This window comes from Lycorma delicatula, chromosome 5, assembly GCF_047948215.1.
Source record: "Lycorma delicatula isolate Av1 chromosome 5, ASM4794821v1, whole genome shotgun sequence".
Classification (NCBI taxonomy): Eukaryota; Metazoa; Arthropoda; class Insecta; order Hemiptera; family Fulgoridae; genus Lycorma; species Lycorma delicatula.
In genome coordinates, this window is record NC_134459.1 from 164691417 (window position 1) to 164709946 (window position 18530).

The following is an 18530-nucleotide window of genomic DNA, read 5'->3' on the forward strand; positions in this document are numbered from 1 at the left end:
TATCTTAAAAAAACTGATGTGCAACACATGACTTCCTTATATGTCTATTAAATTACATATACACATTTTTTGTTTTTTTTTAAAATGAAAAGTAGATATTTTTTTATTTTTAATTTTTATTATTGAATTATAATTTATCGTAAACATTTTTACAGTCGGAAGTTAATAAATATTTACAAATCAATGTACGGGTATTCAAAATTAAAAAAAAAGGAGATTAAGTCGGATTCGGACCGATGTGCCTTGAAAGATTCAAATATTTCGTTATTAAAATTTCATTTGGCTATAACTCTGTAACCGATGCAAATAAGTATCATTTATGATATATCGTTGAAAAGTTCTCGGCAAGGTCTTTTTAATACAGTTTCGGATTTTGAGCTTTTTGGACACTTTTTTAGTCAATTGCAATCAAAAAGGGTGGTACACAGCCGGTTCTTACAACAGTCTTATATACAAAATTTCAATATCCTACGGCTAATAGTTTTGTAGTTAGTAGTTAGTTGCGAGATGTAAGTAGAGACGTTACACCCAAGCTAGTCGAAATGTATATTTTCGTTGAAATTTGAAATTCGAAATTTTTCGCGACCACAATAATAATACTTCCTTTACATCGTACAAGGAAGTAAAAATATACCCGCTTCTCTTCTATCATCGGTGAAGAAACATCTTAACTGGCAGAGTAATATCAAGATTGAGCGACTCAAACCTTGATGACAATTTTCTGAGAATTAAAAATGCCCCTGAATTCAGATTAGAGTATATACTTTAATTGAATAATAGCATCAACCAGGAAATAAAGCAGTTTCTATTGTCTTCCTTACTGAGCTGAATATTTTGTGTGTATCACCAAAACACCATTTGCCACTAAAATGTAGATGATATTCCTAGAAGTTCTAGAACTGAAACATTCTTTCATCAGAAGGACCGACTATATTATGAACATCATTAAAAACAAAGAAAGCATCTTTAATTAATGCTTATAATTCCTCAGTCGGTTTCACATATCACAGTTACAAGAAATACAGATTCAGATACCAGAAAATTACAATTTAATGTTTCCTTTTTTTACTGAAAACAAAAAGAGAAGAGATAAGAAAGTTTATTATACATTTGTATTTGGAGGAGGGGACACAGATAATGATATATACTGATTAATATAATTCAGTTATACTGAAGAGTGATAAAATTGAATGATATTAATACATAGCATGTTATACCAAATTTTACACATTTTTAATTTATAATCTAATGTTAAGAGTTGCTTTTATAAAATTTAATTAATCAGTTAACTTCTAAAAACAAATTATATTCCAAAATAAAACTAATGTTGTAGTTTTTGGTCTTATTAATAACTGCATATATTACAGTTTTTTTTTTATTAACAGGAATAGATAATTATTTATGTTTAGTTTAGTTTGAGTTATTACAAGAAAAGGATTTTTTTTATTTCAGAATTTTTGATTTCAAGCCAGATCAAAGTCGTCTCAATTCAAGGTATTTTCAATAGATAAAAAACTTGTGATACATATATATATATATATATATATATATAACCTTTTTGTATGTATGTAAAACTACTGACATTTTAAGAAATAAGTTTGAAATATGTATTATGAATATTCAAGAATTTACCAGTCTGTTTTTAAATTTTATCTATGGTATGGAAAAGTATATGAGCATACACACACACACACACACACACACACACACACACACGCGCGCGCGCGCGCGCGCGCACAAAATTCACGATAACAGCGTCACTATCAATATGCTTTTGCAGTAATGGATAAACACGCACTGTTATACTATGCTGCTTAAATTAAAATGAATTTTTATTCCCTTAGGTACATAAGACTGTACAGTAGTACAGTATGCACATCTTCCAATATGATGCAATGATATGTTTTGGTGATTCAACACACAGACAAGTATGTGTGTACTGCATGCACATACATGCAGTACTGTAGTGTGTCAGGTGTAAGTTGGTCGGATATGGGGGGTGCTACTGTAATACTAATTAAAAAAAAAAAACAGTTCTGGATCCTGTTAACGAGCATATATTGTAAATATGTCCTTCAAATTATTTTCAATAGTCCCTTCTGTAATGTGAATTATTTTGTAATAATTTTTCATGTTTAATTTTTTTTTTTTTTGTCTTCAGTCATTTGACTGGTTTGATGCAGCTCTACAAGATTCCCTATCTAGTGCTAGTCGTTTCATTTCAGTATACCCTCTACAACCTACATCCCCAACAATTTGTTTTACATACTCCAAACGTGGCCTGCCTACACAATTTTTCCCTTCTACCTGTCCTTCCAATATTAAAGCGACTATTCCAGGATGCCTTAGTATGTGGCCTATAAGTCTGTCTCTTCTTTTAACTATATTTTTCCAAATGCTTCTTTCTTCATCTATTTGCCGCAATACCTCTTCACTTGTCACTTTATCCACCCATCTGATTTTTAACATTCTCCTATAGCACCGCATTTCAAAAGCTTCTAATCTTTTCTTCTCAGATACTCCGATTGTCCAAGTTTCACTTCCATATAAAGCGACACTCCAAACATACACTTCAAAAATCTTTTCCTGACATTTAAATTCATTTTTGATGTAAACAAATTATATTTCTTACTGAAGGCTCGTTTAGCTTGTGCTATTCGGCAGTTTATATCGCTCCTGCTTCGTCCATCTTTAGTAATTTTACTTCCCAAATAACAAAATTCTTCTACCTCCATAATCTTTTCTCCTCCTATTTTTACATTCAGCGGTCCATCTTTGTTATTTCTACTACATTTCATTACTTTTGTTTTGTTCTTGTTTATTTTCACGCGATAGTTCTTGCGTAGGACTTCATCTATGCCGTTCATTGTTTCTTCTAAATCCTTTTTACTCTCGGCTAGAATTACTATATCATCAGCAAATCGTAGCATCTTTATCTTTTCACCTTGTACTGTTACTCCGAATCTAAATTGTTCTTTAACATCATTAACTGCTAGTTCCATGTAAAGATTAAAAAGTAACGGAGATAGGGAACATCCTTGTCGGACTCCCTTTCTTACTAGGGCTTCTTTCTTATGTTCTTCAATTGTTATTGTTGCTGTTTGGTTCCTGTACATGTTAGCAATTGTTCTTCTATCTCTGTATTTGAACCCTAATTTTTTTAAAATGCTGAACATTTTATTCCAGTCTACGTTATCGAAAGCCTTTTCTAGGTCTATAAACGCCAAGTATGTTGGTTTGTTTTTCTTTAATCTTCCTTCTACTATTAATCTGAGGCCTAAAATTGCTTCCCTTGTCCCTATATTTTTCCTGAAACCAAATTGGTCTTCTCCTAACACTTCTTCCACTCTCCTCTCAATTCTTCTGTATAAAATTCTAGTTAAGATTTTTGATGCATGACTAGTTAAACTAATTGTTCGGTATTCTTCACATTTATCTGCCCCTGCTTTCTTTGGTATCATAACTATAACACTTTTTTTGAAGTCTGATGGAAATTCCCCATTTTCATAAATATTACACACCAGTTTGTATAATCTATCAATCGCATCCTCACCTGCACTGCGCAGTAATTCTACAGGTATTCCGTCTATTCCAGGAGCCTTTCTGCCATTTAAATCTTTTAATGCTCTCTTAAATTCAGATCTCAGTATTGTTTCTCCCATTTCATCCTCCTCAACTTCCTCTTCTTCCTCTATAACACCATTTTCTAATTCATTTCCTCCGTATAACTCTTCAATATATTCCACCCATCTATCGACTTTACCTTTCGTATTATATATTGGTGTACCATCTTTGTTTAACACATTATTAGATTTTAATTTATGTACCCCAAAATTTTCCTTAACTTTCCTGTATGCTCCGTCTATTTTACCAATGTTCATTTCTCTTTCCACTTCTGAACACTTTTCTTTAATCCACTCTTCTTTCACCAGTTTGCACTTCCTGTTTATAGCATTTCTTAATTTCCGATAGTTCCTTTTACTTTCTTCATCACTAGCATTCTTATATTTTCTTCGTTCATCCATCAGCTGCAATATATCATCTGAAACCCAAGGTTTTCTACCGGTTCTCTTTATTCCGCCTAAGGTTGCTTCTGCTGATTTAAGAATTTCCTTTTTAACATTCTCCCATTCTTCTTCTACATTTTCTACCTTATCTTTTTTACTCAGACCTCTTGCGATGTCCTCCTCAAAAATCTTCTTTACCTCCTCTTCCTCAAGCTTCTCTAAATGCCACCGATTCATCTGACACCTTTTCTTCAGGTTTTTAAACCCCAATCTACATTTCATTATCACCAAATTATGGTCGCTATCAATGTCTGCTCCAGTGTAAGTTTTGCAGTCAACGAGTTGATTTCCAAATCTTTGCTTAACCATGATATAATCTATCTGATACCTTCCAGTATCGCCTGGCTTTTTCCAAATGTATATTCTTCTATTATGATTTTTAAATTGGGTGTTGGCAATTACTAAATTATACCTCGTGCAAAATTCTATAAGTCGGTCCCCTCTTTCATTCCTTTTGCCCAGCCCGTATTCACCCACTATATTTCCTTCCTTGCCTTTTCCAATGCTTGCATTCCAATCTCCAACTATTATTAAATTTTCATCTCCTTTTACGTGTTTAATTGCTTCATCAATCTCTTCGTATACACACTCTACCTCATCATCATCATGGGCGCTTGTAGGCATATAGACGTTAACAATCGTTGTCGGTTTAGGTTTTGATTTTATCCTTATTACAATGATTCTATTGCTATGCGTTTTGAAATACTCCACTTTCCTCCCTATCTTCTTGTTCATCACGAAACCTACTCCTGCCTGCCCATTATTTGACGCTGAGTTAATTACTCTAAAATCACCTGACCAAAAGTCGCCTTCCTCTTCCCACCGAACCTCACTAATTCCTACTATATCCACATTTGTCCTACCCATTTCCCTTTTTAAATTTTCTAGCCTACCAACCTTTTTCAAGCTTCTAACATTCCACGCTCCGACTCGTAGAATGTTATTTTTTAATTTTCTGGTGACCCCTTCCTTAGTAGTCCCCACCCGGAGATCCGAACGGGGGACTATTTTACCAAGGAAGGCGCCTCCATTATTGCTATGTGAAAATGCAGAGAGCCACATTTTCTTGGAAAAAAAGCAGCTGTAGTTTTTCATTGCTTTCAGCTGCGCAGTACTCAAGAGGACTGAGTGATGTTGATACGGCCGTTTAAGTCGTCCTGACTCACGCCCCTAACAACTACTGAAAGAGCTGCTGCCCTCTTTCAGGAATCATTCCTTAGTCTGTCTCTCAACAGATACCTCTCCGATATGGTTGCACCTTCGGTCCAGCTACTCTGTATCCCTGAGCACTCAAGCCCCCTCACCAACAGCAAGGTCTCATGATTCATAGAGGAGGATTCATGTTTAATATATTTACATTAACATTATTTCATGAGTTTATATTTAGGTAATAAACTGGATTTTAATCATATTTATTTTTTATTTATAATGTATGTTTTTATATTTATTATCTGTATTATAATGAAGTGATCTGTATAATGTATCATTATATATTGATCAAAATAAAAGATTGTTGGTTTATTTATTTATTTATTTATTGAACTTTTTAGGAATATTAGCAAGAGTTCTGACAGTTTTTTCTTTTAGAAAGGTTTTTTTATTATTCAACTATTTATAAAATGCATTTTATAATCAATTCTAGAGAACTATTAACAACTACTAATTTTTAATTCCACTGAAGAAGCTGTACAGTTACCTCTGAAAAGATCTTATGGAAGTGCAGTTTCCAGCTAATTTTGAAAAAAGACTGATGAATAAATTTTTAAATAAAAAAAATTAATAGCGGTCAGATTAACTAAAGTAGTCTTCTATTTGGATTTCTGTGCTTGAAACTGTAAAAGTATTTAATTTAATGATTTTGAAACAGTTTAAATCCTTGGAAAATGTTACTTATGTGATAAAGTGATTATTCATTCTGTAATTAAAAAATACAGATTAGTTTTAAAAGACAATATTACATGTTAAAATGATTATTTTTCTTAATAAGCAAGATTTATTTTTTTACTTTACCTCAGTTTTCTTTTTATATATAATTTTTCTATAATTATTTCTTATGAATATAAAGAACTAATTTGAAAAAAAAAATTAGGACCTTGGTTTTAAAATAGTTATTAATAATTATAATTGTAGTGATTTATTAATCTGATTTACTAAAATTACAATAGTAAGGTCATTCTATAATATATACAACTACATTTCAAAATGTATTTTAAGATTATAGTGTTTTCTCTGCGGAAGAAACAAAGAAGTTTTAAAATTGTGTAGTTTAATAGCTAACAGACATATGCAGTGATATCTATTATCTATGGCTGCAAACTATTATCTATTTTTCAATTATCAGAATAAAATCAAATTTTGTTCCAGAGAATTGTTACTGTTCTTGTTTCTATTATTTATTTTTAATTTACTGGTCTATTTCTGGCAACAAATGTTGCAAAATTACGTTATCAAAATTTTAAGAACATTTTAAGTAAAATATTGCAATCAAATCATTTTTAGTGGTGCAAAAATGAAGGTTAATTTTCATATTTAAAAACTTAAAATATAGAGATAATTTGGTGAAATTACTTGCAAATATGATTTAATCGTTATTGAGGTCATTAAAATTATGTAAAATAGGGAAACCTCTGCTTTTGGTCTCAGGATGTAGAAGTAGATCTCATCATTGAATGAACGGATTGTTTTAAGTATCATATCTTTCACTTAATTTTATTTCTCATCTCAAATTTCTTCATCTTGGAAAAATACTATAGTTAACTTTTTTTTTAACTTGACTGATTAGGTCCATTTATTGAAATTGCTTGTCTGTTTTAATATAAAGAAAAAAATGTTTGCATGTAGTTTATAAAGTAAAAGTATAATTTTTAAGTGTGAAATATTCAATTTTTTATATGGTTGCCAAATAGTAAGTCGATTTAATTTGAATGGTTAGTAATAACTATGCTGACCAGCAACAGTCATGCATGTTTTTGTTGTTATTATTCATTAAGTAATTATTTTTAATGTTGTAAGTATTAATATTTGTAGATCCTGATATATTTAAACATCATTCATTTCAGTTGTTTATCTGAACATTGCATGGAGTGGTTTTTTAAAAATAATTTTTGAAGTTTTTTTATTTACATGTGAATATTTTAATTGTATTGAGGCATAGCAATCTGTTATGAATATTCATTATTAAATACTGTTTATTAATGTTCGTATATGTATGCATAGAAAATCTTGTTGTAACTTGTGTTTCATAATATGAGGTAGTTACCAGGCTGCAGACATAGTAAAGGAAAGTACACTGGAAAAATATTATAGTAATATATATTACCTACGGCTGTAAACCACATATACTGTAAAAATGTTACAATTAAATAAAGTTTTTCCTGATTTTTGTAAGAGAGGTCTGTCTTCATGATCATATTAAATATTTTTTTTATTCAAATATTGTAATGGTAGCTTGTTGTTATAGTTACATTTCACGCCGCTATGGCTGACCAGACACGTGCACTTCTTTGTTACACATTCGGAGTGTGGACACGTTGCAAGATGGTGTAGTGGGTCGGTAACATACAATGCATTTAGTTATTCAATCATTCGTTTACGTTCATTAAGATTCAATATACTTCAAGTACTCTATATTATTAATATTCAATGTGTTATTACTAAACTGAAATCAAATTACAACAAACAAGACTACCAGATATATCTAATCAAAAATGTATTCTACAAATGAATAAATACTACATAAACTCAATATGGATTCATCTACTTATTCAAACTTCAACTAATCAACATATTTATTGGTGCATTTATAATGAATTAAAATCCCTTTACTGTTTATAATATAATTTATAATTTATTGCAACATTTCAACTCTTAATAACAACCACTTATGAAAAAAAATTGTTAAAATTATAAGTGTGTTTTGTAGCTCAAAGTCATTTAAATGTGTAGAATAAACATTTTTCCATATTCTGACACATAATTTATGATGTGTTACAATATTGCAACTCTTAGAATCTACCCTAATGACAAAAAAATAAAATTAGTTTTCAACAGCTTAAAATGTTGTAATTGTGCATTTATAATAAATTATAAACTTTTTCAGTTGATGTAATTTATAATTTATTGCATCCCAAACCTTTACAAACCAACCTTGTGATTAAAATTAACAATCATGTTTACTTAAAATTAAAAACTGAAATTATAAAATAAGTAAAGTAGAGAAATAAAAATTTTATGTGCATTGCAATTATGTCTCTTAAATATCCAACGATTCAAAAATAGTATGTGTAGGTGAACTGTAAAAATATGAAATGTATATAACATTTACCCCAAAAAATATGTGCATATAACCTTAAATAATACATTATAGAATTTGTAACAAATTTTATTTAATACCGTGTATTTAACAGTAAAGTACCAGAGAGAACATTTTGTTCTCTCTGGTACATTCAAAAATCGGTACCCGGTTTCCATAAATGCATCTGTGAAAGTTGGAAACTATATAAAATAGTTTAAGGCTGCAGTTGATGAAATTAAAATAAATTAAAAACAAAAATCAATTTATAATTTTTTTTAATAATTTAATGATACTTTTCAAATATGGTTGGTAACATTCCAAATTGCCCAAAGTTTTTTGATAACACCAACAATTGGCCCAGGGGGTGGAAAAAATGAGGTTTTGAAGACAAAAAAATCATACCTCCCGTAATAGGCACAATATTGAATTGGTTTAAAGTGGTCGTTAGTCCTCTAAACATTACCTAAAACTTTTGTCTGAAACAATTTTTGATGACCAATGCTTACAACAAGGGATGACCAAAATGTTGTTGGGTTGTAAGATGGGGCTTGTCATATGCTGAACATGTGAAACTTTTTTTCACATACAACCATTGTCACCATGAGTAAATTTGAAGTTTTTTCTTAACTTTAAGGTGGAAATCTTTTTTATCCCCTACTTAGCATCGGTGAAATCTACCTCCGCCTTCTGGCATGTCGAAGGGAATTTTTCAATTCTTCCTGTACATTTCAGCAAGATGGGAAATGAATCCCTGTTGATTTATGATTACTGCAATATATCTTAATATATTCAACAGCCATGTTGAAATTCTGCCAAGACTACAATGAGATCTTTCTAACACTAGCACGGATGGAATGTGCAAATCATTTTCAATTTAAAAATAATACATTATCCTATCTGAATCAATTTCAATTGATTTTTAAAACAAATTTCTAACAGAGAAGATAAGAGTATATTATAGCCATGAAAAAATTTAAACAAATTATTTTATTTTATTCTTTGGGAATAATAGAAAAAATGTACACTGTATTGCAAACAAAAAATTAATAAGGTTTTCTGATGTAGTGTGGCAAAAGGATGGTAATCTGCGTCTGGTGAGAAAAATATATTCATATAAATAAATAAATGAATATATTACTATTGGTTTAAATTAATAATTAATTTACTAAACAAATTTATTTTTTGTTTACAATGACTGCTTTATTATTTTATTTATTAGTAATTTTCATATCAGGCTGACAATTTCCCGCGCCATAGCTCATGGTCCTCTGCCATTTTAATCTTTCTGAAGAAATGTCTAGTGTTTTTCCCAGTCGCATCTTCAATTTGGTCCAGCCATTTTTGCTGCTTTTTATACATAAAGATTTTTAAACTTCAAATATAATGGATCATTTGATGCCATCTTGTGCAAAATAACATTTTTCTCTTCTTCAATATAAATGAGACTTATAACATGTGAGGTATACATTTGCCTTTATTTGTTTAAAAGTTAATGGAACAAATTAGAAATGACAATCTTGTATTATATTAATAAATATTTTGTTCCTAAATAAAATTACTAAAGAAATAGAAAAATAAATAATTAAAATGTAAAACCCACTTACCAACAATATTTTAATGTGTCCTAGCGCTTTCGGAAACGAATTCATCTTCAGGAACTTAATTTTTTTTTTTATTAATTAAAATTTAAGTCGTCAGGAGTAGAATTGTTATATAAAGTGTGTAAGATATATAAAGGTGGTCGTCATGTGTTAAAATTGTGTCAACTTAATGTCCTGTCATAATGAATGTCTCTAAATAATGATAAAATGTCTCGTAATGGTAAAATGGGAATGACTGGTATGGTCAGCTCACTTTATAGTTATTGTCTAGTACTTGTTTATATAATTTATCATTTTCAAATCTTGTTTGTACATTTATTAATTAATCGTTATTAAGATATATATATATATATATATATATATATATATATATATATATCTTTTCTAAGTTATTGGTAATGTGTATATTATTTGAAAAATCAAGAATGTTAATAAAATTATCTGGTTTATAATTATGGTTGTTATTTATAATATACTTAGCAAAATTACATTTATCTATTTGACTTTTTTTTTATACCATTGATATGTTTTCTCGTATTCTAATTGAGAATGACCGATTGGTCTTGCCAATGTATTTTAATTCACAATTTGCACATTTTAAGCTATATATGCCTTGTTATCTAAAATTATTACTGTAGATGGATCTGTATTATTTAAATATTTTATTATTAGTTATATGTGCAGTTTTTAAACCAAATAATTTAAGTATTCTGTTGAAATTTCTATAATTTATGTTATACTTGATTTTAGTGTAGGCATTATCACCGTTGCTTTTGTTTAATTTTATGTTATCTTTTATGAAAATTTTGTATTTTATTATGTAATTTATCTATTAAATTACATAATTATAATTAAAAACTGCATACTAATTGAATGAAAAACTAATGTTTTATTGGTTGTTTTTTTTTTTTTTTAACAAAAAATGTCTAATGAGTTTCTTTGTATAAAAAATTTTGTGTTGTTGGCATTTCTTAGTTGCTAAACCTGTGGCAACCAATGCCTGTTTGGAAAGCAGTAGTGTGTTGATAAGAAAAAAGGGGAAAGATTTCACACTTTCCATGATCAGTACTAGATTGTGAAATGTATTAAAATTATTATAAGAAAGCCATGTTTATTAATTATATCTGCAGTTTCTGGTATTATTTAATACTGTAGAAGATTTATTTGTTTATATCTTGCTTCTCTATGCAGTTCATTCATTAGTTTGTGAAATGTATATACCTGATATGCTATTATATTACTCCAGGTCAGAAAAAAGTTCCAATTACAGTTACATTAGCTTTGCAAACCTTGTAGCTTTTAGTTTTACAGAACTCCCAGCTTACTAGTTAGTTCTACAGAATAAAACTTCTTAAATAATTACAGGTTTTTATATTTTTTCCAATTTTGATTAAAAAGTAACTAAAAATATATTTCAGAACAGTGGTAGTGGCTTCAGAACAGTTTGTTACAGGGGATACTCCATAATTTTGATTGTTCAAAGGAAATATTTTTACATAATTTTCTCATCTACTGTTTATAGTATATATTTTTCATGAAATTTCTGAGAAACAAAAAATCTATTACTTGAAAAAAAAATACAATATTTGATTAATAAAAAACCCGTTCTCTTTTTTTACTATGTCTAAAATGGGATAGAAGTGTTGTTACTACTAGAATTGTTTAAAATAGGGGAAATCCCCTCTTTTATTAGGGGCAATTTGGAATGTTACCAACCATATTTGAAAAGTTGATTTTTGTTTTTAATTTATTTTAATTTCATCAACTGCAGCCCTTAAACTATTTTATATAGTTTCCAACTTTCACAGATGCATTTATGGAAACCGGGTACCGATTTTTGAATAGTCTCATCTTAGGTATAGCCACTTTTAAAGCAAATATTTCTGTACTGTTCTCTTGTTTTCATTATTGTCCTTAAAATAAAAGCTGGTTTTAATTTACATTGCCATGAAACACTTATATCTCTTCACTATTAAAATTGTGGCTTAAGTCTTCCACCCTATACTTCAGCAGAATGGTTAATACTTGCCAGCTTATTTAGTTTTGTGGTGCCGAGCAGGCACCTTTGGTATCTTGCATGAACACAACTTTGAGTTGCCCAAATGGTATGACACTATTTCATAAAGAACTGTCCTTGAAATTTCAGAAAAAGACAAGACAAGGGAGGAAATAATGAACCAACTGTTCTTAAAAGCAAAAATCAGTAATCACAAATGACTGCCTTGCTATGCTTATTCTCCAGCTCTCCGTTGAATTTTTCTGGCCCATTTTCTTAATTTTCTTTCACTCATGGGGGTGTTTGATAATATATTTACATATCTTATCAATGATGAATTTCAGCCATTGTCATATTTCACCCATTTCTAGTAAAAAACTGAAATTTATAATTGCATTACCTTACTTAAAAAAAATGGAAAGTTGGTACACATGCATAAAATGGTCATTGCAATGCTGTTTTGGAGATATTAAATGAACTTTCCAAAAAATTTTATGTATGAAATGTGTTGGTACAGATATCATACTGCGTGCTACTGAAGTTAGAATGAAATATTATGCATGTATGGCATACTGGAAATCAAATTTTATTGCTTGTCATTGTATTAAAGTTAAAAGAAATAATGTATTAATTTTAATTTGATCAGTATGTTTATTAATAAAAATGTTGCATATTGTGTTAAGTTTTAATTTGTATTTAATGTCAACATACATTTTTTTTAAAAATGTTACACACTGGTGGAAAGGTGTTTAATTTATCATATCTGTTATTACTTATGTTGATGTTCTGTAAATACAGGTTGGACAGATGGCATTTAATGGTGTTAAAAAATTGAACAGAATACAGTCTGTTGTGTTTTATTCAGCTTATCATACAAATGAAAATCTATTAATATGTGCGCCCACTGGTGCCGGTAAAACGAATGTTGCTCTACTGACAGTTGTACATACAATTCGACAATTCATTGATAAAGGCGTCATTCAAAAAGATAAATTCAAGGTTATAATCTTTTTTATGTTTTTTAGTGTAATATATTCTTCTGATATATTAAGTAAAACTTAAAAATAGTAATTTCAAGTTTTCTATTAATTTTGTAAAACTTCAGTAATCTAGAGTATATTTAAAAGGGCTTTCTTTCTCTAGAAAACTCTTCATGTGATATTACCATTTTTCATTTATCTTTGTATCTAAGTCAGGAAATACATCTCTTGGAATATTAAAGTAGTTATTCTAGGGAAAAATCTTTTTGACAAAAAATAAAAGCTACTGCATAAATTATGTTTAGATGCTAAAATCTAATGCTTAGGTTTATTATATATTTAAAATTTGTATATTTATGGAATTCTTTGCAGCTAACGATAGAAGATATTTTTCACACGAAAAAGTAATCTCTCACATGAAACACTGTCCTGCTCCAGTATTTGGGCTGATCCTTTATGCAGGATGATAATTTTCATCAGCATTAAAATATTTGTTGCCATGTTCCTTCTTTATGTTGATCGTTAATTTATAATTGAATAGTTAATGTATATAAGTGTGAATTAGTGTTTTATTTATGAAATGGATGAATTTGTAGGAGAGGGACACAAGTAATTCATTATATTTTAATAAGGTGAGAGTTTGCCCAATGGTTCAGAAATTGCACTGGAATAACTTTTGTTTGTTGTTGCTGTATTATTTTTTGATTGTAGTTTATTCATTTTTAGCAATTCAGTTTTATAATTACATATTTTTTCTGGAGTTATTTTATCAGTGAGAGCAGTTGATAATCTCAATATTGAAATTGTTTTATCCAAATCATAGTGAAGTTTTATTTTATATTATTTAAAACATTTTGTTTTAATTTGTTTCTATAACTTATGATTTGTATTTGAATGTTTGGCTTATATTATGTAATGTTATATATAAAGCTGATAGTTTCATTATTACTCATTTTTTGTTGTCAAAGGTGTCTGTACGTCTGTTAACATAGTTACTACTATTTTGTCTTTTGTAGTTTAGTTTCTCTTTCAGGTTTTTTAAAGCCTGAAATTAAGTTGTTAATTATCATTATTATTCTCAGACTCATGTGGGTAATGAACACTGCAGGAGTCCAGGGTTGGAGCTCTCTGGCTAGACGGTCAGGCGAGCAAAGTGAGCCCTGACTGGCTAGTTAAATATATTTTTTTAACATATAAGTTGAATAGACTCAAGGGGATATATATTTTTTTATATTATTATATAAGAATAAAAGATTATGAATTTTTTTTGGTTATGTTATGAAGTAGATTGTTTATTTGGAAAAACCTAAATATTATTTATTTTTGGTGGTATTGATAAATGTATTTAGATTCCTAAAATTAGTATCAAGATCACAATAAATTTAATCAACTATTAAGTTGGAATCGTAGCACTATCAAAAAGATAATTCAAAAAATGAATGATCAAATGATAATTCAAAGATTTTTTTTTGGTGGAACTTTCAAAAATTACTTGAGTGATATCTTTTGATGAAATGATTATTGAATTATCTTCAGTTGTAATTCTTAATTGTTAGATATGATGTTATTATTTGAGTAATGATAATAATATTTAAAATTATGAACTAAGAGAAAAAATTGCATCTGATTGTTTATTGAGAGTAATCAGATTTTAAGGTCTGGGACTCAGAGTGGAAAATAAATATACTTATTACAGTTACAAATTCCTCTTAATATTGTATCAATTTAAATAAATTGTCCTGTGAAATTATTATTTTTACATTAATTAAATATTATAATTATTTGTAAATTTAATTTGACACCTGTTTCAGTACCATCAATATATTTGTAAAGTATATTTCTTATAAATAGAATATTCATATTCTCATTCTCTTCAGTTTCAAATGCTGGTCTCTGTGGTGCGAGCCTTTCATCCAGAGGGACCAGGTTCAAATCCTGGTCAGTCATGGGATTTTCACACAATAATTGTCATTCATCTCATCCTCTGAAGCAATACCTAATGGTGGTCTCAGAGGTTAAAGAAAATGTACTCATAGTTGATTTTATTTTGTAAATTACAAATATATCATCCACATATCTCATCCAGAATTGTATTTTATTTTGTATGTCGTTTTAAAAATTTATCTGTATAAATTTCAGCCTTGACTACTGGCAGAAGCATTCCTATTGATATTCTTTTGTTTCATATAAATTTACTGTCAAAATTAACATATTTTTGTGTTATATGTTATCTGTTTTGGTCACATTGTTCACTTCTAGAAAATAATGAACCACTAGGTAATTCATGATCTTAAGGTAGTGTAATGTTCATAGAAATTTCATTCTGTTATTGGGTATATTTACATTTTACAATGTTGTTAACTATAATTTTACTACTTTCAGAATAAAATATTTATCTGTAGAACTGATAAGATGCTTTTTTTTCATTTAAAACTATTATTACTGCATTTGTAACGTAATAAGTTACAGTTAAAAATTAAGACTATAAATTAATAAAGACTCAAAAGACATCTTGCAGTTTGTAAATTCTGTATTTTTACATATAATATATTTATAATGTGTAACACCTGTATATTTTAGAATTTTTTGGTATTTTATTTGATAAAATTAATAATTTTGAATTTTATAATGTTTTGCAGATAGTTTACATTGCTCCAATGAAAGCATTAGCTGCTGAAATGACTGCAAACTTTAATCGGAAATTAGGACCATTAGGGGTTCAAGTATGTGAATTATGCAGTTAATTAAGGCAGAAATATTACAAACTCAGATGCTTGTTACTACACCAGAAAAATGGGATGTGGTTACAAGAAAAGGAACTGGTAATTTTCAGTTATGATTATAGCAGTTAAATATTAAACTGACTGTCTTTCTATTAAACATTTATTTCTTTTTTTTAAAGTGTTATTCTAATAATTTTCTTTTTATTAACAGGTGATATAGCACTCACAAGTCTTGTTAAACTATTAATTATTGATGAAGTACATCTATTGCACGGTGATAGAGGTCCTGTTGTGGAAGCCCTTGTTGCTCGTACATTAAGGCAGGTAATCAAACAAATTATTGGTAAACAGATGTGTTTTTTTGTAGATTAAAGTTTGAGTAAAGAATGAAAAGGATTGATTGTTATTTGTATTTTGCTGTAACATACCACAATAAACAAAGTTTACCTTTTCATTTTCACTGCTTATTAATTTTGGGCTCTTTCCTGTACTGTATTATTGGCAAAAAAAATTACACATGGTTTTTTATGGATTGATTCTTGATGCTTTTAATAATATTAAAAGTTAAGATAAACAAAAAAAAGTATTATTAATACTTTTAATATTATTTTTGGTTTCTTCCATTTAACATAGTAAACAATAAAAATCAAAAACTTTTCTTGGAAGGTGATTTTGAAGGAGGTGGGGAGCATAAAAAGCAGATTTTTTTTAATTTTTAAAACTTTTTAGTTTAGTTAATTAAACATGTAATGATAATTTTACAATAAAAATTTATCATAAATTACCCCCTCACCCCAAAAAGAAAAATCTTAGAAAACTTTTTTTTCTGTAAATTACTTTTTCACTATATAAGAATAAATAACCAATGCCAATTATTACAACTTTGTTGTCAGCTTTTTATATAAAAATTTATATAAAATGCCTTTTTAAAATTATACAATATTTGTTGTATAAAACATCTTTTGTGATGCAGTTTTTTATAGTTGTTACTTTTAAAATTATATTGAATAGGAAACCTATAACAAAATAAGCAGTTTATTATTAAAATGTAAATAAAAAATTGTTAAAAACCTGTTCATATGTAAATAAAAATAAATAAAAGTTTCTGGTTAATAATATTTTAAATAACTATTTATCACATCTAAAACAAAACAGAAATATCACTTTATACAAAATTAGAATTGAAACAAACAAAAACAATATGACTATGAGCAGCTGACTGTTCAAAAATGTAATTTCATAATTTTTTCAAGGTAGCAGAACATGTCAGAAACTTATTAGTGTTATTTCTGTGAACTCAAAGTTATAATCAAATAAAACAAGAAAAGGAGAAAATTAACAGACATGGATTAAAGTCAAATTAAGTGGTGAAGACAGATTCTGTCAATTTCATTTGAAGTTGAGTAAATGAGTGAAAGAATTAAAGTATTTTTTTTCTTTGTGTGAAAAATTGAATTTAAAGAAATAGAATTTGTTAAAAATTATAATGATTTTTCATCAAAAATATATGTATAATAAGCAACAAATACATGGATACATTGCTGTTGTGTAGCATTAGTGTCTTGTTTTTCCACAGTTAAGTTGTTTTTTTTTTTAATTTCATCAAATTCATTACCAGTAAATAATAAATGGCTTTCATTATTCTTTTGGTTTTATTGAACAGACTGTTAAAGACACTCTTATAATATAATAATAAAAAAACAACTGTGATTATTATAGCCCTCATGTTTGAAATGCTTCTACATGCTGTTTGTGTCTAAGAATTTGTGAAACTGTGTGGTTGCATGTAATTCCCTCCATAAATATTTTGCTGCAAATTTTTATAAAAACAGTTTTTTTCCATTTTGAAACAAAATTTCACTTGCATTGCTCCCCAAACTTGATATTTAACTGAAAAATTTCCTTAACAGTTAGCATCAAACAGAGTTTTGCAAACATTCTTTCTCTTCTGAAAGATAATAGTGGTAGAGAAAGGCGTCTGTGCTTGAGTTTAAATCTAGATTTCCTTCTAACAAGTTATTTACAAGATACCATTTGCATGATTCTTTTTCTCGTTAAATATAGTACTACTGGAAATTGCCATTTTCTTAAACAAAGTAGTTGGTTTCAATTGATACAAACAAATATTTTAGGTTTCTGGATGCTTTTAATGTCTTATAAAAAGTTCAGACCCCTTATAATCCATACAGAGCGAGTCAAAATTATGGAAACCCCTCAACAACTTTAAAACTGTTCCAGAAGAACACTGTAACTTTCAGCATAATGTATCAGTCAACTACTTTACCTTTTGACAAGAAATAAAATTTCAGCCCCTTCTTGGCAGATAGTAAAAGTACTGTAACTAATCATGCTGATTAGCTGATCATTGATGGTCTCTTACCATTGTTGCAAAAATGAAGTTTACTTCATTGTATAATTTCTTTTAGAGTGTTTCATTATTATTCTCTTAGTTTCTTATGAGAATTCATTGTGATCGGTTGGATAATGATTTTGACTTCCTTTATTGCATTTATTAAAGGTTATTTACATGTTTTTTTACGTTCTTTGTAATTGTTTTTTATTGAATTTTTTCTGTACTATCTGCAACATTACTATTAACTTGTCAGGTAGTGAAGAGTAGAGAGTCGCACTTTTAAGAATGAGAGGCTTTGGTAATAGTTAGGTCTTATAATGAAGAGTTTATGAGTTGTTCAATGCAACATTTAATAATCATAACCATATTTCAAAGGGTACAATGTCAAAAACCATCAAATGATTTGAAGAAGTGGAGAGCATTAATAATAGCAGAAAACCATGGAGGCCTAAATCTACAACAAATAATAAAAAATCATTAGAGATTATGCCAGAATTTATTGAGAATCCTCATTCC

At 28.6% G+C, this 18530-nt stretch overlaps 1 pseudogene; it reads left to right on the plus strand.

Annotated features, from left to right (window-relative positions):
• LOC142325784 (activating signal cointegrator 1 complex subunit 3-like) overlaps positions 1-18530 on the plus strand; it is a 68502-nt pseudogene that overhangs the window by 15064 nt on the left and 34908 nt on the right.